This window comes from Rana temporaria, chromosome 4, assembly GCF_905171775.1.
Source record: "Rana temporaria chromosome 4, aRanTem1.1, whole genome shotgun sequence".
NCBI classification, from domain to species: domain Eukaryota; kingdom Metazoa; phylum Chordata; class Amphibia; order Anura; family Ranidae; genus Rana; species Rana temporaria.
Genome location: NC_053492.1, coordinates 47,708,643 through 47,731,490, shown reverse-complemented (window position 1 = coordinate 47,731,490; position 22,848 = coordinate 47,708,643). Strand labels below are relative to the sequence as shown.

Here is a 22,848-nt window from a genome sequence, read left to right as displayed (position 1 = left end):
ATTATTATTAATTTGTTACATTCCGTTCGTCTGGACATGGCATTCGTTATTTTGGATAATTTGTAACTTTGGATACATTTGTATTTGTTACGTTCACTAACAGCCACATTTGAAAGGAAATTCCAATACCTATAATTTAATAGTTAGTAATAGTTAAGTTATTATTAGTTAGCTATTATTTCAGATTTTCGAATTGTCGGGTTTCCGAATTTGCAAATTTTTGGAATTTACGAATTTATGGATTTTCGAATATTCTAATTTACGAATATTTGGAAAAATGTGTTAAACATGTTTTCGGTAGTTCGGATATTTCTGAATGAATGAATTTGTCGAAATTTGTTAAAAAAAAACGAATTTGCAACGAAACAAATTGCACATGTTTAGTTCCTAATGCCCCGTACACACCATCACTTTATGTGATGAAAAAAAACGACATTTTCTGTGAAGTAAAAAATGACGTTTTTGAAACTTCAATTTTCAAAGACGAAGTTGCCTACACACCATCGTTTTTCTCACAATTTTCTAGCAAAGCGAGGTTACGTTCTCACGTTTTTCCATTGAAGCTCGCTTCATAAGTAGCTTCTGGGCATGCGCGGGTGAAAAAACGTTGTTTTAAACTACGTTTTTGCTACACACGGTCAATTTCTGTGAAGTAAAAGTTGACGTTTTGAAAAATGACATAAAATTGAAGCATGCTTTAATTTTTTTTGGTCGTTTTTTAGAAGACATAAAACTACGTTTTCCCCCACACACGGTCAATTAAAGTGACGTTTTTAAAAACGTCATTTTTTTCCATCACATAAAGTGATGGTGTGTACGGGGCATAAGGCTAGGTTCACATCACGATTTTAACATCCGATAAACGGACCGTTAAATCGGATGGAATCGTATCCGACAAAATCGTATGAAAATCGGACAGTCATTCGATTTAGTACGATTTAGATTGACCACAATATAAAAAAAAATCGGACACGATTTTAATACAAAATCGGACACGATTTTAACCACTAGCCGACCAGCCACCGTTATTATACGGCGGCAGGTCGGCTCTCCTGGGCGAGAGCCCGTATCTATACGTCCGCTCTTCGAGCGGCCACTAGGGGGTGCGTGCGCGCCCGACTCCCATGCGTGTGCCCGGCGGGCGGAATCGCCACCGGGCACACACGATCGCTCGTTACAGAGCGGGGACCGGGAGCTGTGTGTGTAAACACACAGCTCTCGGTCCTGTCAGCGGGGGAAATGCTGATCTTCTGTTCATACAATGTATGAACAGAGGATCAGTGTTTCCCCTAGTGAGGCCTCCCCCCCCCAACAGTAAGAACACACCCAGGGAACATACTTAACCCCTTCCCCGCCCCCTAGTGTTAACCCCTTCACTGCCAGTGGCATTTTTATAGTAATCCAATGCATTTTTATAGCACTGATCGCTATAAAAATGCCAATGGTCCCAAAAATGTGTCAAAAGTGTCCGAAGTGTCCGCCATAATGTCGCAGTAACGAAAAAAAATCGCTGATCGCCGCCATTACTAGTAAAAAAAATATATTAATAAAAATGCCATAAAAATACCCCCTATTTTGTAAACGCTATAACTTTTGCGCAAACCAATCAATAAACGCTTATTGCGATTTTTTTTTACTAAAAATATGTAGAAGAATACGTATCGGCCTAAACTAAGGAAAAAAAATGTTTTTTTTATATATTTTTGGGGGATATTTATTACAACAAAAAGTAAAAAATATAATTTTTTTTCAAAATTGTCGCTCTATTTTTGTTTATAGCGCAAAAAATAAAAACCGCAGAGGTGATCAAATACCACCAAAAGAAAGCTCTATTTGTGGGAAAAAAAGGACGCCAATTTTGTTTGGGAGCCACGTCGCACGACCGCACAATTGTCAGTTAAAGCGTCGCAGTCCCGAATCGCAAAAAGTGCTCTGGTCTTTGACCAGCAATATGGTCCGGGGGTTAAGTGGTTAATACAATTTCAAATCAGGACCAAAAAATGTGGTCAAACACGTTTTTTGATGCGATTTTAAATCGTATCAAATCGTATGTGGATCAAATCGGATGCACTTGGGGACCTAAATTAATGAATGGAAGTGAATGGATACGTTTTGCCATACAGATTTGGACGATTTAAAACCGAAAATCGTGAGAACAAGTAGGATGATAAAATCGTGGTGTGAATGCACCCTTACATGTAAGTTTGGCATCTTAAAAAAAAATAAAAAAATAGTAACCTTATAATCTCTTTCCTAACAATTACAATGGAAATCAGCCCCACTTTAACCAGCCTGGCCAGTAAAATATCATCCAAGCAGGAATCTTACTACCATCCCAACTCACCCTAGAATCCCTCAGAGCAGAACGTGGCAGGGAAGCTGATGAGGCTGGTACTGAGCGTCATATCATTTCTCATTGCTCCCCCTGAGGTGAGACATCAAAAAGCACATGACAATGCATAGTAAGGGCCCTTGTATTTGAGTTTTTTTGGTGTCAGAACTGCTTTGTTTTCTCTACAGAAGCCAACTGAAATGCAAGAGCAGCTTGAAGCCCTTTGAAAATTTAGCTGGAGTTGGGTTTTAAAGTGAAAAAAAAAACACACTGATAGCTAAGACTTTTATGAAAGAAGACCCTATTGGTCTCTTCTATCATAAATACTTCTCTCTGCCTACTGGCGGTAATGCACATTGAGCCACGCACACGCAGCTCAGCATACATTAATGGCACCCCTGTGTGCCGTGATGACGTGACTCCCAAGCACATATATGGGAGTAACGTCATCACACCACAGATACTCAAGTGGCTGAACAGACCGAACTTGGGAAAAGATTGAGGGACTCGTGACTAGCAGGAGCCCTGACAGTGCAGCGCTGGAGGGCATTGTTTGACTGGCAAGTCTGCCATATTGTGCTAATATGCAGTGCATACTAGCGTATTATGACATAAAGCTCCTGGTGGCCAGTTTAATTTAAAAAAAACACAAGATTAATTCTGCTTTAAATTTCTGTTCAGCCTCTCCACTCTTACCATGCTGACACTACTTTTTTTACTGCTGGGACTAAAAGGAGAGAAAATTGTTTATGTTAAGTAGAAAGGATGTCCCAAAATGTTCAATGTAATGCCCCGTACACACGATCAGAATTTCCGATGGCCTAAAATCCGATGGAATTTTTTGTCGGAATTCCATTCAAGCTGTCTTGCATACACACTGTCAGACCAAATTCCGATCGTCCAAAATGCGGTGACGTAAAAAACGATGATGAGCCGAAAAAAAAAAAAGTTTCCGAGAATGTGTTGACTTTTTTCTCCGACGGAGTTCCACACAGACGATAGGAATTTCCTATCGTTTTTTTTTTTCCCCATCGGAAAAAACATGTTCTATTTCTAAACACTGACAGAAAAAAGTCCGATGGGGCCCACACACAATTGGAATTTCCGATGAAAAAAGTCCATCTGACTTTATTCATCGTAAATTCCGATTGTGTGTATTCGGCATAAGTCTAATTTGATCTGTCAAAGGTCAGGCAAACTGTTTTGGTATATTAAGGTATAAGAAACATATTAAACATGTTACATTTATTGTGACTATGTCCTGAACTACATTTATACTGGGCAGAAGTCGGAAGTATCCTGAACAGGGTGTTTGTGGTCAATATACAGCTTGATCTAAAATACTGTATTTTAGACTCTCTAGAGTTGGGCGTGTTGCTGAAAGAGGTCATTTCTAGAGCCCTCTTCCATTCCCATAGGGCCATTGTACTGTAATCCACTGGAAGACTGAGCCCCACCCACAATAGGTGAGTGGATTAAGAATGTAGGTGATACACTTCAATATAAACACCTTATTTACCAGCACATTTGAGAAACTCTGGTCCAACTGGCTGGATACACCAGGTTTGAGCCCACTTGACCCACTGACTGGTAGGCTGGACATTTCTAGATGACGTGTTCTATATAGTCTTATGCTCCTGGCTGTTTGTCAAGGCTAATGTACCATTTTTTTCTTGACTAGACTACTATTGCTACAACAATACTCTTTGTATCCTATGTATGTACCATTGGTTGTTGTTATTGGAAACTTTGGAAATTGTTTCTCTCATAAGTATGAGATGTGCTGTGTGTAATCTGGACTGGTGTAGTCCACGTTGGATCTGTACATATTGCTTTGCTGAACCCTTCACCATGCTTGCAGTCCATGATATTGTTTGTTTTCTACTCCTTAGTACTATAGGCGTTCCTTGGAGTGTACGTTTTGGCTATTCCACAAGCTGATACATATCTGTGATAAGCATCAACAACTCCACCAGGGAGGTTGTGAGGGGTTTCTCCCATGGCCATGTGCTCTTGATTCGTCTCCCTACTCTATGCTGCATGTGGTAATTTCCATTATCCACGTGACCACAGACACACTAATTTGAAATCTAAGTTTATGTCCTTTGAATTTTTTTCTACTTGTGGAGGCTTTGGAGGGGTCCTGGAGCTCTTGCATGCATGTGTTCTGTGCCATATGTAACAGTTGTCTAATTTGTTGCTCTTGAGAACCCCCAGACAAAGACCCTTGAGTCTAAACGCTTAGGAGTACCCACGATTCTTTTTGGGATCTAGAGCCATTTCTTGTTATGAAGAAAGTCCTATTTTGTGAAAAATTTGTATTCACTGTTGCATGTATTTTATTATTGTCTTAATATTGTATTTATTAAGACTATATTAGTATCTTTATATATTTGTCATAGTGGTGCCTTTCCAAAAGTCCCTTCCATAAACCTTATTTCTGTATCTTTTTGGATATGTACAAATCCATTTGCCTGATTTAAAAACAATGAATAACATGTTTAAAAATGCAAAGATGATCCTTAAAAATATAATTTAGTTGGACCTAGGGTTGTCATCGGGATGGTAGTTTACCAACCTGGCCAGTAAAATGGGATTTGTTGCTAATGGCCCAGATTCAAGTAGAATTGCGCGATATTTGCGGGGGAGCAGGGCAACGATTTTGCCCTGCGCCCCCGCAAATATTTTGCGATGCCCTCGATTCACGGAGCAGTAGCTCCGTGAATTGCGAGGGCGCGCCGGCAAATTTGCCCGGCGTAAGCGCGCGCAAGTTAAATGATCCCGCCGGGGGCGGGAATCATTTAAATTAGGCGCGCTCCCGCGCCGAGCGTACAGCGCATGCTCCGTCGGGAAACTTTCCCGACGTGCATTGCGGCAAATGACGTCGCAAGGACGTCATTTGCTTCTAAGTGAACGTGAATGGCGTCCAGCGCCATTCAGGTTTCACTTACGCAAACGCCGTGAAATTAAAATTTCACGGCGCGGGAAGGCCGGCTATACTTTAGCATTGGCTGCCCCTACTATTAGAAGGGGCAGCCTTGAGCTAAAAGTAGCCGTACGGAAACTCCGTACCTGGCTTGCACGGGGCCCGCACAAGCTTGTGAATCAGTGGTAGTATGCAATTTGCATACTACACGCTGATACACAATGGGAGCGCCCCCTAGCGGCCCCCGCAAGAATGCAGCCTAAAATCTGCGAGGCATAAGAGCCTTATGCCGCGCAGATTTTAGCCTGCAGTCGGTGTAACGAGGTTCCTGAATCAGGAGCACTCGTTACACCGGAGCAAGTAAGCACTTGCGCTGCGTAACCTATGGTTGCGCGGGCGCAAGTGCTTCTTGAATCTGGGCCAATGTTATTACTGGAGAAAAAGACTGGTGACCAATGAAAGTGACTTGTGATTGTATACTGTATGTTAGAGCTGCACGATTCTGGTCAAAATGAGAATCACAATTTATTTGCTTAGACTAAAGATCACGATTCTCTCTCGATTCTCAAAAACTGAATGTCAGAACCCCCCCCCCCCCCCAAATAAATAAATATATAAACCTGTGATTTATCTGGAAATATGAATATATAAAAAACAGACCAGTGATATGTCTATAATGTTAAAGATCATATAACTCCTATGAAAAAAAGCAGAATCAAACTTTGATTCTGCTTTTTTCATAGGAGTTATATGGTCTTTAACATTATAGACATATCACTGGTCTCTTTTATACATTATTATTATTATTATTATACAGGATTTATATAGCGCCAACAGTTTACACAGCACTTTACAAGATAAAGGGAGACAAAACAGTTACAATACAATAAAATACAAGAGGATTAAGAGGGCCCTGCTCAGAAGAGCTTACAATCTAATAGGGTGGGGCAGGTGGTACAAAAGGTTGTAACTGTGGGGAATGAGCTGATGGAAGTGGTAAAAGATTAGTTGGAGACGTGATAGGCTTCCCTGAAGAGGTGAGTTTTCAGGGATCGCCTGAAGGTAGCAAGAGTAGGGGATAGCCGGACAGGTTGAGGTAGTGAGTTCCAGAGGAAATCAGAAACAGTACCGCCAGCAACCATTGGGTGGCGCATGGATACACACAGTTGTACAGAACTGTGAGAAAGATTAATACATCAGAAGCTGTACCGCCAGCAACCACTGGGTGGCGCATGGATGCACACTAAAGAACAGTGAGAGAAGCCCTGGCATCCATCCGGCGGCGCAGGCTGCTGAAGTCGGTTTCCGATATCGGCACCATTTGCGTTCCACGCTGGTTACGTGGAACCAGCGGTGACACAAAAGAATCGCGGGTCATCCCGCGGAGAGATCGCGGGCGGGGAGAATCGAGATCGCGATTCTCTCCGCGATTAATCGTGCAGCTCTACTGTATGTTAAAGCAGATATTCCATTGAAAATGGAAGGTCCACTTTCATGCAGTCCCCTGCCTCTCAAACACAAAAGGATTTTAAAAAGCCATTGATCGTTCCCCCAAAAAATAAAACAAAATGTTTGCTTCTCTCTCTCAGCTTGGTGTCACCATACCTCCGAACAGAGCAGAGAGCTCTAAACCCCATAAAATGCACTACTACAAAGGGCTGGAGGTGGAATCGTTTCTTGATTAATTACTTTTTAACACCATTTTTCTGGTGGGGATGGGGGGGGGGTGGCAAAAGAAGCTGACCTTCTTTTTTATGGAAGGTCCACTTTAAGATTTTGTCTTCTGTTTTAAACAAGCTTCTCTTTGCTTTAATTTGTGGCATAAACTGGGAATGTCTTCTGCCACTGCTGCTTTCCAAAACAGACCTGGAACTCACAGCCCCGCGTCGGCTGCCAGGAAAGATGTTCCGGACTAGATATGATTAAATTATTCATTCTGAATTTCATTTACCATGCTGCGTGCAGTTACCTACATTCGGAGCTGTGTGCCAGCAGAGAATGTTCATTTTGGAATTGCTTGATTTTAAATGATAAAAATGGCTCATGTTCCCTGTAGTTGAATGGAATACAACAAAAATAATTCATCTCATGGCTTGTAAACAAGGTACAGATTTGAAAACGAATAGGCCATAATAAAGACAAAAAGCTCAATAGACACAGCTATGACACGAAGGAGAAGGTCTTACTGAATTTTGTTAAAAATTTAGCCATTCAAAAAACAGGCATTATTCATAAAGCTCAGTTATAGATTTAATTTAAAGGATCACTATCATGAAAAAAGTTGTACTCTGATAAATGTATGTAGAATCATTTGAATACTAATTTCTTTTTTTATTTTAGATGAATTTATTTAGTTTTTCCCTACATTTACTCAATTTTATGGCCAAGCTGTAGAGTTTAAACTCAAGCCCAGCCTCCTGCCTTAGTCCTATTCCCTCACACTGGAATCCCCCTCTAAATTTATTTTTAAATGTTTTTACTTACCTTTTTCCGAAGACTTCAAAAAACCATAGGGTCCTCAGCGTTTTCATCCGTTTTCTGGCATCTCCCAATTATGCAAAAGGAATGCTGGTGTTGTGACACCAGTGCAGTTCTCTATATCACTGTATGTAAATGCAGGTCCATAAGGGCCCTGGGTGCTAGATCAATCAGCACTGTGAGTCCACAGGGAACAGTGCTGGGGAGGAGGTGAGTCTAGCAGCCATAACTGCTTTAAGTATGGGTTATTTGCAGCTACATTCAGATGACTGGACACTGGCAAACAAAGTTGCAGGGACATACCCTATAAAAAACCCTCCCACTTCCAGCAAGCCTCGGTTTTATAGCAAATCATAGGGAGATCATATATGTCCAGTACAGTACAGTACAGTACAGTACAGAACACAAGATCTTTGTCTTAATCATGGGACAACCTAAAGCAGTCCAACTGAGTGGTGGGCAACACAGCAAACAATGCTATGTCTACGCTACAAACATCAGCCCACTTAAAATGTCTCTAAAGCCTACATTTTTTTTACCTTAATGCATTCCTTGTATTAAGATAAAAAATATTTAGGCATCAGCATCCTCCCTCGCTCCCCCTTTTACTTACCTGAGCCCTTCATTTGATCCAGCACTGTGCACATCTGAAGCTCCTTTCTCCCCTCACTTATGGGTCTCACTGGCTTTCCCAGAGCACCAGCAGACATTGGCTCCTGCTACTGTAGATCAAAGCCAGTGACAAGGAAGTGGAGCCGAGTTCCTGCCGTCTGTGTCAATGGATGCAGCTGTGCGACTCGGGGGTGAGCATTCACAAGTGCCCCCATGGGAATCAGCTTCCCGTGGGGGCACTGAAAATCGAGGAGGAGCCAGGGGCGCCAGCCCAAGATAAGTAGGTTCAGGGCTGCGCATTGCACAGAGCAGGTAAATATAGAGATGCTTGTTACTTTAAAAGAAATTACCTTTATAACCACTTTAACAAGTTGGTCATAAAAGGACTCAACAGAACTCAGAGAGCAGGCTGTTGTACCTTATGTCCAACACTGCCATCAGAGGCCTGAACATCCACCTCTCAAAACTTAACAAATGTATGAACAGAAGACCAGGAGGAAGTGTTGCAGATCTGAAAAACAGTTGCCTGGTGCTAAAAAGCACATTAAGCACTAACGGATCTGGTAGAGTGCGCTTTAACAGGGCCTGAAGGTACCCATTGTCAGTATGGAAATGATCACATGGGTTTGTTAATAAACAAAGGGTTAGCATAAGGATTAGATCTAGGGAAAGGGTAAAAGTTCCTCTGTTTCTCAATATCCAACATCAAGTTCCCAACCAAAGAGGGACAATTTTTTAGAAAAGAACAGGTCCGTTATAGATTAAATCAGCCTCTATAACCTCCAGGTGCCATTTAAAGCTCACTCTACCCTTAAAAAAGTGCCCTAATTTAGCCTTCTCTATTCACTCCAAAGCATTTCATTAAAAAAAGCAATTGAATTCTGCCTGTGATCCTTTTTTTTATTTGCACTAACATACAACTTTTCAGGACATCTCCTCTTCATCAAGGTCCAAACAGTACTAAAAAAAAAAATCACAATTTGTTTACTGAAATATCAGAGAAGAGAGTGCTTCAAAAGGTTGATTATGTCAGTATAAAGACATGACTGATCTCTTTTTTTTTTTTATCCCAAAGACTTTACAAAGGATGAAGATCTTTTAACTAGAAAAGCCCACCATCGGTATAGGAAAAATTATTAACTGTTAAATGCTTTAAAGACCAACTCCAGGTGGTATCTATTCTTTATACAGTACTGTAGAAGTCCTCAGTTGTTGGAGTGGATTGACACCCAATGTAACTAAAAGACTGAGGAAAGACTGTGAGTACAGGATGTCATGACCCCGTCCCCTAAACACGGTGCTCTTCACTCACAATGTATTGATGCAATGGTGCAGAAAGTGTCATCACATCAGTTTTGCCCTCTGCATCATTCGGCACCTCCCAACACTGGGAATAGGGAGGAGAGGAGGAAGACGCAGTGTTTTCCTATGGTCTAGTTCAAACCTATGCATTTTTTTGTGCGTTTTCAGTTTTGCAGAAACACACTACAGTCCATTTAACATGGTTTCCTATGAATGTAGTTCACATCTGTGCATTTTATGGAAAGGGCCAGCGACTTTTTTCTGTTTTTTGGTTCCATAGACTTCAATGGATCAAAAATGCGTATTGAAAAATGCAAAATGCACTTGGAATATAGCAAACTGCAACCTGCATATGTGTGAACCAGTCCTTAGCAGAAGACTTAAAAAAAAAGGTAAGTTAAAAAAAGCATAAAATACAGTCAGGAGGAACTCTGGGGGGGGGGGGGGGTACTTGGGTTTTAAGATAGCAGAAAGTGATTGCAAGAGTTGCTTAAATCATTTTCTTAAAGCAGATTACAAGATTACAAGCCTAGATCAAAATATAGTGCAATGCTTTATCTAGCTGTGTTCTGTTATCTACTGTAGATCTCTGGCCAAAAATTACTTTTTTATAATGGTTATCAATTGGTCACATAACCGCTCACGCGATCTCTTTCCCTCGGTGTAGCAAGGACTGCGAGCAAGTAGCAACAGAGCCAGAAAACACTTCTGACAACATCAAGTTCTAGCAATCCTAGCAGGCTCTACAAGATAACTGCACTAAGCCATTGGAGAAAGAGACTGCATCCTCACGCAGCACTGTGGTTCACCAGTGGAGATACAAAAGGGGTCTCATAGCTGTTCATGAAACTGCATGTAAATGCATTCTCTGTGAATGGGTGAAAATCAAATATTCTCCGGCTACTGTATATTCTCAGCCAATTTAAATGTGTGAATGTTGAAAATACTACATTGTGGTCACTAGATGGCCCTGACCATCACAGAAAATAAAAATACTGCTCAACGCCATCTAGTGGCCACAATGTGTTATTTTATGCATTCACACATTTGAAATGCAGAGGATAATGCCAGAGAACATTTGATTTTGCCCCATTCACACATACCGTATATACTCGAGTATAAGCCGAGTTTTCAGCACATTTTTGTGTGCTGAAAATGCCCCCCTCGGCTTATACTCGAGTCACCTTTTTGCGCCTAATCTCTCAGACTTTGGGAACCCTGGGCCAGATTCACATAGAAGAGCGGCGGCGTAACGTATCGTAGATACGTTACACCGCCACAATTTTTCATCGCAAGTGCCTGATTCACCAAGCACTTGCGATGAAAACCTACACCGGCGTGTGCCATTTAAATTAGGTGCGCTCCCGCGCCGGACCTACCACGCATGCTCTGTTTCCGAACTCCCGCCGTGCTTTGCGCGAAGTGAAATCATTGTTTTGAACGGCGACGCGCGTAGCATAATTCCGTATTCCCGGACGGCTTACGCAAACAACGTTATTTTTTAAATTTCGACGCAGGAACGACGGCCATACTTTATACAGCAATACGATTGCTCTGTAAATTTAAGGCACCAAAAACGACGACTAACTTTGCGACGGGAAACTAGACTAGCAGCGACGTAGCGAACGCTAAAAACCGCTGTGGATCGCCGTTACTCCTAATTTGCATACCCGACACTGGTTTACGACCCAAATTCCCCCCAGCGACGGCCGCGGTATTGCATCTTAAGATCCGACAGTGTAAAACAATTACACCTGTCGGATCTTATGGCTATCTATGCGTAGCTGATTCTATGAATCAGTCGCATAGATAGAACAACAGATACGACGGCGTATCAGGAGATACGCTGTCGTATCTGCTCTGTGAAGCTGGCCCCCTGTTCCCGGCCTGCCGTAGGTCCCCTGGACCCCAAACTGGCACACATATAGCCCCACTCTTCCTCTACAAGTGTCCAAAGTTTGTTGTCTGGGGGACCTACGCCTGGGGAGCGCCAATTTTTCAAACCCGGGCACCCCTTCCATAGACTCCCATGTTAAACGTCAGTCTAGTCATGGGCACAGGGAGGCATGGGCATAGTGAGGCATGGGCACAGTGAGGCATGCACATGGACACAGTGAGGCAAAGTGAGGCATGGTGAGGCATGCAGATGGACACCCTAGGCTTATACTTGAGTCAATAAGTTTTCCCAGTTTTTTGTGTTAAAATTAGGTGCCTCGGCTTATATTCGGGTCGGCTTATACTCGAGTATATACGGTAACAAATTTTCATGCAGTTTTGCTGTATGAACAGTTATGCAATTTTTTTTTATAAATATACCCCTGAAAGATATTTAAAGATATCCGTCATTATAACTACCAAAAGATAGGACAGGAATAGTTTGTGAAAGGGAATTGATCCGATTGTCCTTGTAGGGTGAGCAAGGAATCCCCCTCCTCTTCTGTCAGGCAGAATTGCACACAGTTGCCCTGCAGGTTTTGTTTTGCCTTCCTCTAGAACAAAGCTTTGGGCTTTAGGAGAGGTTGAGCTTGACTGACGCTTGTCTTTCATTAGCCTAGTTAGTCACATAAATGTTACGCGTAGAATACGTGAAAAAGATACATTTGGGCTTTAAAGAAAATGTCATTTGTAAAACACATTTTTCCAAGCTTCTCCATAGAATGGGGATTTTCAGCTGAGTGTTCTTAACTGTTTAACTGCTGAATAAATTAAATCTGAAGGAAATTACCTCAGGGCTCTTTCAAAGCCTGAAACGAGACAGCCTGCCTGACTAAAAGGGGTAAAACACAATTGTTTTGTTGCGTTGTTTCCAGAAAGAACAATCTAAATAGTGAGTATAGAGAGAATGGAGATTTAAACGGGATACAGTGTCAGATAATATATTGGGGGACATGCTTTACTTGCTGTAATATTGAATTCTACATTGAACAATTCATCACAAGTTGGCATTATGGCCGAGCCAACAGCTGATTTATCCCTGGAACGCCTGATATTGAAAATACATTATCTTCCCCACATCCAGCCAATAATACATAGTTCCAGATTGTGCCTCTAATGACATTGTTTTTCCCCAAGTGCCCCTACAGATATACTATACATACATAGATCACCATACTATACTCCCAATGTTATGTATGGGATTTTTACATGGGACACAGGATAGGTTTAATCATACATACAGCTCTTGGCTGTCACCTTGTCATGTTAGGATGTAAGTCTAAAAAAAAAAAAAAAAAAAAAACACAAAAGCTTTTGGTTTCTGAGGCCCCATACACACGAGAGGATTTATCCGCGAATACGTTCCAGCGGAACGTTTCCGCGGATAAATCCTCTCGAGGATTTCAGCAGATTTCTCTGCGATGGAGTGTACTCACCATCGCATTGAAATCCGCGCCGAAATCCTCTGGCGTTGATGTGTCGTGCCGTCGCCGCGATTATGACGCGGCGACGTGCGCAACGCTGTCATATAAGGAATTCCACGCATGCGTCGAATCATTACGACGCATGCGGGGGATCCCTTCGGACGGATGGATCCGGTAAATTTTTACAGATCAGCGGATCCATCCGTTGGGATGGATTCCAGCAGATGGATTTGTTTAGCATGTCAGCGAATATTCGATCTGCTGGAATCCATCCCAGGGGAGATATATCCGCGGAAACAGATCCGCTGGAGTGTACACACCATAGGATCTATCCGCTGAAACCCATTCGCTGGGATTTTTCAGCGGATGGATTCTATTGTGTGTATGGGGCCTGAGAGTAGGGCAGCTAATCGACCTTGGAGTTTCAATCCCAATGGCAAGTTGGCACTCTTGTTGTTGGGACTGGTGTGGTGAAAAGGGGGAGGGTAGCTACATCATTAGGGTCACCAGACTTTTTTTTTTTATAAGCCTAATACATCTCTAAATGGCTCAATAGTGATACAAATACGTCTATAGCAGTGATGGCGAACCTTGGCACCCCAGATGTTTTGGAACTACATTTCCCATGATGCTCATGCACTCTGCAGTATAGTTGAGCATCGTGGGAAATGTACTGTAGTTGCAAAAAATCTGGGGTGCCAATGCTGGCTATCACTGCTCTATAACTATGTATAATACGAGTCATCAGGTGGACACCCTCCTTCTTTGACATTTCATTGATAAGCCTACTAAATCTCCAAAGGGCTCAATGGTGATACAGAGTATGTTGCCTGGCTATATATCATTGTGGTCTTCAGGTGGGCACCCTCTTTCTTTGACATTTCATTGATAAGCCTACTACATCTCCAAATGGCTCAATGGTGATACAAAGTATACTCATTAGCTATGTATTATACGAGTCATCAGGTGGGCATCCTCCTTCTTTGACTTTTCGTTGATTAAGCCTATTTTATCTCCAAAGGGCTCAATAGTGATACAAAGTATACTCTCTGGCTATAAATCATTGAGGTCTTCAGGTGGGCAACTTCCTTCTTTGACATTTCATTGATAAGCCTAATACATCTCCAAAGGGTTCAATGGTGATACAAAGTATGCTGTCTGGCTATATATCATTGTGGTCTTCAGGTGGGCACCTTCCTACTTTGACCTCTCATCGATAAGCCTACTGCATCTCCAAAGGGCTCAATGGTGATACAAAGTATGCTGTCTGGCTATATATCATTGTGGTCTTCAGGTGGGCACCTTCCTACTTTGACCTCTCATCGATAAGCCTACTGCATCTCCAAAGGGCTCAATGGTGATACAAAGTATGCTGTCTGGCTATATATCATTGTGGTCTTCAGGTGGGCACCTTCCTACTTTAACATTTAGTTGATAAGCCTACTACACCTCCAAAGGGCTCAATGGTGATACAAAGTGTGCTAATTGGCTATGTATCATTGGGGTCAGCAGGTGGGCACCCTCCTTCTTTGACATTTCGTTGATAGACCCAACACATCTCCAATTGGCTCAATGGTGATACAAAATATACTCATTAGCTATGTATCATAAGAGTCATCAGGTGGGCACCCTCCTTTTTTGACTCTTCATTGACAAGCCTACTACATCTTCAAAGGGCTCAATGGTGATACAACGTATGCTATCTGGCTATATATCATTGTGGTCTTCAGGTGGGCAACTTCCTACTTTGACCTCTCATTGATAAGCCTAGTACATCTCCAAAGGGCTCGATGGTGATACAAAGTATGCTGACTGGCTAAGTGTCATTGGGGGTCATCAGGTGGGTACCTTTCTTTTTTGACATTTTGTTGATAAGTATCTCCAAAGGGCTCAATAGTGATACCAAGTATGTTGATTGGCTATGTACCAGTTTTTACTTTACTGCACAATTATGGTAACAAGGGAAGGACTAGTATGGGGGCAGGGACTAGTACTGATAAAATAAGTTGGGCTGGTGGCCCTCAGTTAAGCCTTTTCAGCACCCACCTTGCCCAGAGCAGTAAGTGACTCATACTGGCCATTTTATAACCACCATGTTCAGACCTCACAGCTTGTGGCCGAAGGAAGTCTTCTAGTACCATCTTCCTTTGCCAACCAAATGTCAAGAGATGCAAAGAGAGCAGATGCTGGCAAAGTGAAGGTGTGTCACAATAAACAATGTTGTTAAGGAACCCCCAACTTTCACCATGCCCACCAATCAATAAGGCACCATGGCACACTTCACATGGTACATATTTTGTAGTTCACAGAAACCTGTCCGTAGTATGAGTTGAATATAATGAAAATCTTAGTGTAGAAGCACTTCTGGTAAAGCTCAAAATTACTTAGATGTGAACGGCGGCAAAGGGCTAGTTGATGGTTCTTGGCTGCCCAGGCCAAAGGTTTCCAGTCCTACCATGCTTCAGGGTCATAAATATGTGGGTTGTCTAAGCTGTGGTTTAAACTCTCTATTGGGAGGAATTATGCAAATATCAAAATGCCTTGATGGGTACATGTCAGTGGGCATTCCTAGGCAGGCTGCATTTCCATGTCAACTGCTCCTGTATTGAAATTACTTACTCTGATTCCAGTGCATACCACAAGCTTCTCACAATATGCATTAGAAGCTGCAGCAAGTCCGATAGAGCCTGCCTCATTTTCTGGCTGGAGGACATCCATGATTATTTAGCACTTTCCTCCCGAGCATGTCTGTCCCTGGCTTGCTCCTTCCATTCACTGGATTCCAGTTCAGTTTCTTGCACCTACAGATTAGCCTTAATCTAGGCTTACCTGTAGGTAAAAGTGGTCTGTAAGGGTTTACAACCACTTTAAGCCCCCATTCACACCTGAACTTACCATATTTTAGGAGATTTGTTTAGCTGTTGTTGTGCATTTTAACATGTTTCTGCTCTAATTAAAGTGAAGAGCTGTATAATGCCGCACACACATGACCGTTTTTTCCATCGGCATAAACACCGATGGGTTTTTCAGACGGAATTCCGCTCAAGCTGTCTTGCATACACACGGAAACACCAAATTCCGACCATCCAAAACGCGGTGACGTACAACACTACAACTAGCCTAGAAAAATTAAGTTCAATGCTTCCGAGCATGCGTCAAATTGTTTCCGAACATGCATGTTTTTTTCTCTGACATGTTCTCTTTCCAAGTCCGTCGGAATTTCTAAGTCCGTTGGGGCATACACATGGTCAGAATAATTCCGACCGTGTGTGCGGGGCATAAGAGCTTCTAGGAGCAGTTTCTTGTTTTTATGGCCCCATAGACTTTTGTTATAGAAGCACCAGAAAAACACAAGAAGCACACATTTTCTTTCACACACTCCCATTGAAGTCAATAAAATGCCCCACACTGCCACAAAAGGTAGCTGATGAACCTTTTGGGGCTTCAGGCATTGAGCTACAGGTGCCTGAGTGCTCAAGCATGAACAGTGACTATTTTAAATCAAGGGATTTGGTTTGTTGAGTGTTTTGGAGCGTCAAGATAAAAACATATTTAGATGTGAATGGGGGGGGGGGGGCTTTAAAAATATTAGCTTTCATTTAAATTTGTGTTTGTTTTTATTCTGTGTTGCAATTGGAAATTTGTGTTCACAGCGTCTGCCCGCAGGGATGTGGTCCCATGGGAAGGGGCGGGCACGCTGACCAGAACGGCTCGGATGACGGGGGCAAGCTTATTGAGGAGGAACAGGAAGTGATAAATTCAGAAAATATAAATTTTAGAAGGGAAATCGAAGGAAAAGGTAAGTGAACCAACAATGCACTAGCTTAAAGGAACCTATTTAGAAAATAAAAAACAAACCTTTACAACCTCTTTAACATCCTATTGTTGAGACACGACAGGAAGTGAGTGGAAAACTCTCCAAAGTGAGGGTTAGTTCCCTTGAAACTGTCCCATTGAAAGATATCTATTCAATATCTGTTGACAACCACAACTTTTTGAGATGTCAGTAAATCCAGCAATTAATTTCTTCCAAATACGAACTCTCCCACTCTCACAACCCAGCTGCCAGAAGAAGCCGGGTAGATGCTAGCACTGGCGAGAGACATCAAGACAGTTAATGGATAGGTAAGTATCACAGAGTTTAGCTCAGCTTGAAGTCTTCCCTGATCCTCCATCATCAAAACCTTTTTCATTACATACCTTATGTTGGACCCAGTGGCATCATTACTGGATCTCTGTGCTTCACTATGCAATGGTGGGAGGGACCACTAAAGTGCTATACAGCATTTCTCAAGGCAACTTGGCCATAATACAAACAGTGAGCTGACAATTGGGATGAGTTACGCAAATATTAAAATGCCTTGATGGGCAGATGTCAGTCTGGAGGAGTGGGTGTTCCTAGAAAGGCTTTTAGACAGCCTACGGTAACACCCACCTGAGCCTCCGTGATGGAATGAAGTGAAGGACGGAGGTAAGGGCTAGAGCAGTGGTCTCCAAACTATTCAAACAAAGGTCCAGTTTATTGTCCTTGAGACTTTAGAAGGGGGGGGGCAGACTGTGGCTAGTAGGAGTAGACAATGTCCCAGTCTCACACTGGGCATAAACAACGTCCCACGTTTGGTGGTCAGTGGGAGTAAAATAATTACATAGTGTCTGTGGTCAGTAGAAGGAGGAATGAATCCCTATCATTGGTATAAGTGGGAGGAATTGTTCCCCATTGTTACTGTCAGTGGGAGGAATTGCTCCCCATTGTTACTGTCAGTGGGAGGAATTGTGCCCCATTGTTACTGTCAGTGGGAGGAATTGTGCCATAATTGTTGATGTCAGTGGGAGGACTAGTGCCCCATCATTGGTATTAGTGGGAATAATACTGCCCCATTATTGGTATTATGTGAGAAATAGTATCCATCATTGGTATTAGTGGTAGCAATAGTGTTCTTCATTGGTATTAGTGGTAAGAATAGTGCCCCATTATTGGTATTAATGGTATGAATGGTGTGCCATCATTGGTATTAGTGGTAAGAATAGTGCCCTGTTATTGGTATTAATGGTAGGAATAGTGTCCTATCATTGGTATTAGTGGTAAGAATAGTGCTCCATTATTGGTAATAGTGGTGAGAATAGTGTCCCACCATTGATATTACTGGTAAGAACAGTGTCCCATCATTGGTATTAGTGATGAGAATAGTGTCCCATCATTGGTATTAGTGGTAAGAAAAGTGTCCCATCATTGGTATTAGACGTAAGAATAGTGTCCTATCATTGGTATTAGTGGTAAGAAAAGTACCCCATCATTGGTATTAGTGGTAAGAATAGTGTCCCATCATTGGTATTAGTGGTAAGAATAGTGTCCCATCATTGGTATTAGTGGTAAGAATAGTGTCCCATCATTGGTATTAGTGGTAAGAATAGTGTCCCATCATTGGTATTAGTGGTAAGAAAAGTGTCCCATCATTGGTATTAGTGATAAGAATAGTGTCCCATCATTGGTATTAGAGGCAAGAATAGTGTCCCATCATTGGTATTAGTGGTAAGAATAGTATCCCATCATTGGTATTAGTGGTAAGAAAAGTGTCCCATCATTGGTATTAGTGGTAAGAATAGTGTCCCATCATTGGTATTAGAGGCAAGAATAGTGTCCCATCATTGGTATTAGTGGTAAGAATAGTGTCCCATCATTGGTATTAGTGGTAAGAAAAGTGTCCCATCATTGGTATTAGTGGTAAGAATAGTGTCCCAACATTGGTATTAGTGGTAAGAATAGTGTCCCATCATTGGTGTGGTAAGAAAAGTGTCCCATCATTGGTGTGGTAAGAAAAGTGTCCTATCATTGGTATTAATGGTAAGAAAAGTACCCCATCATTGGTATTAGTGGTGAGAATAGTGTCCCATCATTGGTATTAGTGGTAAGAAAAGTGTCCCATCATTGGTATTAGTGGGAATAATACTGCCCTATTATTGGTATTATGTGAGAAATAGTATCCATCATTGGTATTAGTGGTAGCAATAGTGTTCTTCATTGGTATTAGTGGTAAGAATAGTGCCCCATTATTGGTATTAATGGTATGAATGGTGTGCCATCATTGGTATTAGTGGTAAGAATAGTGCCCTGTTATTGGTATTAATGGTAGGAATAGTGTCCTATCATTGGTATTAGTGGTAAGAATAGTGCTCCATTATTGGTAATAGTGGTGAGAATAGTGTCCCACCATTGATATTACTGGTAAGAACAGTGTCCCATCATTGGTATTAGTGATGAGAATAGTGTCCCATCATTGGTATTAGTGGTAAGAAAAGTGTCCCATCATTGGTATTAGACGTAAGAATAGTGTCCTATCATTGGTATTAGTGGTAAGAAAAGTACCCCATCATTGGTATTAGTGGTAAGAATAGTGTCCCATCATTGGTATTAGTGGTAAGAATAGTGTCCCATCATTGGTATTAGTGGTAAGAATAGTGTCCCATCATTGGTATTAGTGGTAAGAATAGTGTCCCATCATTGGTATTAGTGGTAAGAAAAGTGTCCCATCATTGGTATTAGTGATAAGAATAGTGTCCCATCATTGGTATTAGAGGCAAGAATAGTGTCCCATCATTGGTATTAGTGGTAAGAATAGTATCCCATCATTGGTATTAGTGGTAAGAAAAGTGTCCCATCATTGGTATTAGTGGTAAGAATAGTGTCCCATCATTGGTATTAGAGGCAAGAATAGTGTCCCATCATTGGTATTAGTGGTAAGAATAGTGTCCCATCATTGGTATTAGTGGTAAGAAAAGTGTCCCATCATTGGTATTAGTGGTAAGAATAGTGTCCCAACATTGGTATTAGTGGTAAGAATAGTGTCCCATCATTGGTGTGGTAAGAAAAGTGTCCCATCATTGGTGTGGTAAGAAAAGTGTCCTATCATTGGTATTAATGGTAAGAAAAGTACCCCATCATTGGTATTAGTGGTGAGAATAGTGTCCCATCATTGGTATTAGTGGTAAGAAAAGTGTCCCATCATTGGTATTAGTGGGAATAATACTGCCCTATTATTGGTATTATGTGAGAAATAGTATCCATCATTGGTATTAGTGGTAGCAATAATGTTCTTCATTGGTATTAGTGGTAAGAATAGTGCCCCATTATTGGTATTAATGGTATGAATGGTGTGCCATCATTGGTATTAGTGGTAAGAATAGTGCCCTGTTATTGGTATTAATGGTAGGAATAGTGTCCTATCATTGGTATTAGTGGTAAGAATAGTGCTCCATTATTGGTAATAGTGGTGAGAATAGTGTCCCACCATTGATATTACTGGTAAGAACAGTGTCCCATCATTGGTATTAGTGATGAGAATAGTGTCCCATCATTGGTATTAGTGGTAAGAAAAGTGTCCCATCATTGGTATTAGACGTAAGAATAGTGTCCTATCATTGGTATTAGTGGTAAGAAAAGTACCCCATCATTGGTATTAGTGGTAAGAATAGTGTCCCATCATTGGTATTAGTGGTAAGAATAGTGTCCCATCATTGGTATTAGTGGTAAGAATAGTGTCCCATCATTGGTATTAGTGGTAAGAATAGTGTCCCATCATTGGTATTAGTGGTAAGAAAAGTGTCCCATCATTGGTATTAGTGATAAGAATAGTGTCCCATCATTGGTATTAGAGGCAAGAATAGTGTCCCATCATTGGTATTAGTGGTAATAGTATCCCATCATTGGTATTAGTGGTAAGAAAAGTGTCCCATCATTGGTATTAGTGGTAAGAATAGTGTCCCATCATTGGTATTAGAGGCAAGAATAGTGTCCCATCATTGGTATTAGTGGTAAGAATAGTGTCCCATCATTGGTATTAGTGGTAAGAAAAGTGTCCCATCATTGGTATTAGTGGTAAGAATAGTGTCCCAACATTGGTATTAGTGGTAAGAATAGTGTCCCATCATTGGTGTGGTAAGAAAAGTGTCCCATCATTGGTGTGGTAAGAAAAGTGTCCTATCATTGGTATTAATGGTAAGAAAAGTACCCCATCATTGGTATTAGTGGTGAGAATAGTGTCCCATCATTGGTATTAGTGGTAAGAAAAGTGTCCCATCATTGGTATTAGTGGTAAGAATAGTGTCCCATCATTGGTATTAGTGGTAAGAATAGTGTCCCATCATTGGTATTAGTGGTAAGAATAGTGTCCTATCATTGATATTAGATGTAAGAATAGTGTCCTATCATTGGTATTAGTGGTAAGAAAAGTATCCCATCATTGGTATTTGTGGTAAGAATAGTTTCCTATCATTGGTATGGGTGGGGGCAATAGTGCCCCATCATTGGTATTAATGGGAGGTATAGTGCCCCATCATTGGTATTATTGGGAGGAATAGTGCCCCATCATTGGTATTGTCGGAAGGAATAGTGCCCCATCATTAGTATTATTGGGAGGTTTAGTGCCCCATCATTGGTATTATTGGAAGGAATAGTGCCCAATCATTGGTACTCTTGGGAGGAATAGTGTCCCATCATTGGTATTAGTGATAGGAATAGTGTCCATCATTGGTAATAGTGGTAGGCATAGTATGCCATTGGTGGCATCAGTGGGAAGATTAGCGACCTATCATTGGTGTCAGTAAGAGGAATGGTGTCCCAATGTAAGTATCAGTGATTGTAAGTATCAATGTAAGCAATAGTGTCCCGTCATTGATACCAGTAGGAGGAATAATGGCCCATTGTCTGTGTCAATAAGAGGAAAAGTGCCTCATCAATGGTGTCAGCGAATGAATGGACTGAGGAGTAGCGCCCCAAGGACTGGATAAAGGCAAGGAAAGGGCCACATCTGGCCCTTGGGCCACACTTTTTCTTTTCAACAGATTTGTATTCAAAAGTTTACCAAAGTACATGGACAAATACAAAGGAAGGGTGCTCCCTCTGATGCAATCAAGAGCCTTTATGTTGAGTGTTGAGTGTATGAGTGTTATGGACAGGACCCAAACAAATGAACCTAAAAGGCTGTGCCCTTCTAATGAAGCATCTGTTTGCTAAGAGCATAAACTTGGTGAGTATAGTCCTCTTGGGCCACACTTTGGAGACCACTGAGCTACATTATGCTGGATGTCCTCTGGCCAGGAAATAAGGCAGGCTCTATCTGACTTGTGGCAACTTCTAATTCACATTGTAAGAATCTCACATAGGTAGATTCACGTAGATAGGCCTATCTTTAAGACTCCCTAGCCTAGCCTTTTTAGGCTACACCGCCTTAAATTAGTTAGGCTAGTACTGATTTTCAAACCACTTACCTGCTAATCTACGGCCGCGTAGCTTAAAACGAGCGGGCGTAAGGGCACTTAATTCAAATGACTGAGGCTTGACCTCACGTTTTTTGACGTTGCGCATGCGCCGGGAGACTACATTTCCCAGGGCGCATTGCGACTAAGTACGCCGTACGGGCCTATTGATTTCGACGTGGACGTAAACGACGTAACTCCCAATTCGCGGACAACTTGCACAAACGACGTAAACAATTCGAACCTCGCGGCAGGAACGGCGGCCATACTTAACATTGTTATTCCACTAGAGCATAGCTCTAACGTTAGGCGGCCTATCCCTTACGGAAACAACGTAAATCAATGGCGTAGGCCTGGCGTACGTTTGCGTTCGTGAATCGCGTATCCCCTCATTTACATAATCTACGCCAGCCGCAATGGAAGCGCCATCTAGCGGTCAGCCAAAACATTGCAATCTAAGATAGGACGGCGCAAGCCGTCCTATCTTAGATATGTTTAAGTGTATCTCTGTTTGAGAATACACTTAAACATAGGTTGGCTTAGATTCAGAGTTAGGTCGGCTTATCTGTAGATAAGCCGGCCTAACT

The 22,848-nt window shown here is 41.8% G+C and overlaps 1 protein-coding gene across 1 annotated transcript in view; it reads right to left on the bottom strand.

Moving 5' to 3' along the window:
- Positions 1 to 22,848, bottom strand: part of LOC120935614 (fibrocystin-like) — a 182,685-nt gene that overhangs the window by 64,454 nt on the left and 95,383 nt on the right. The gene's annotated exons all lie outside the window — the stretch shown is intronic.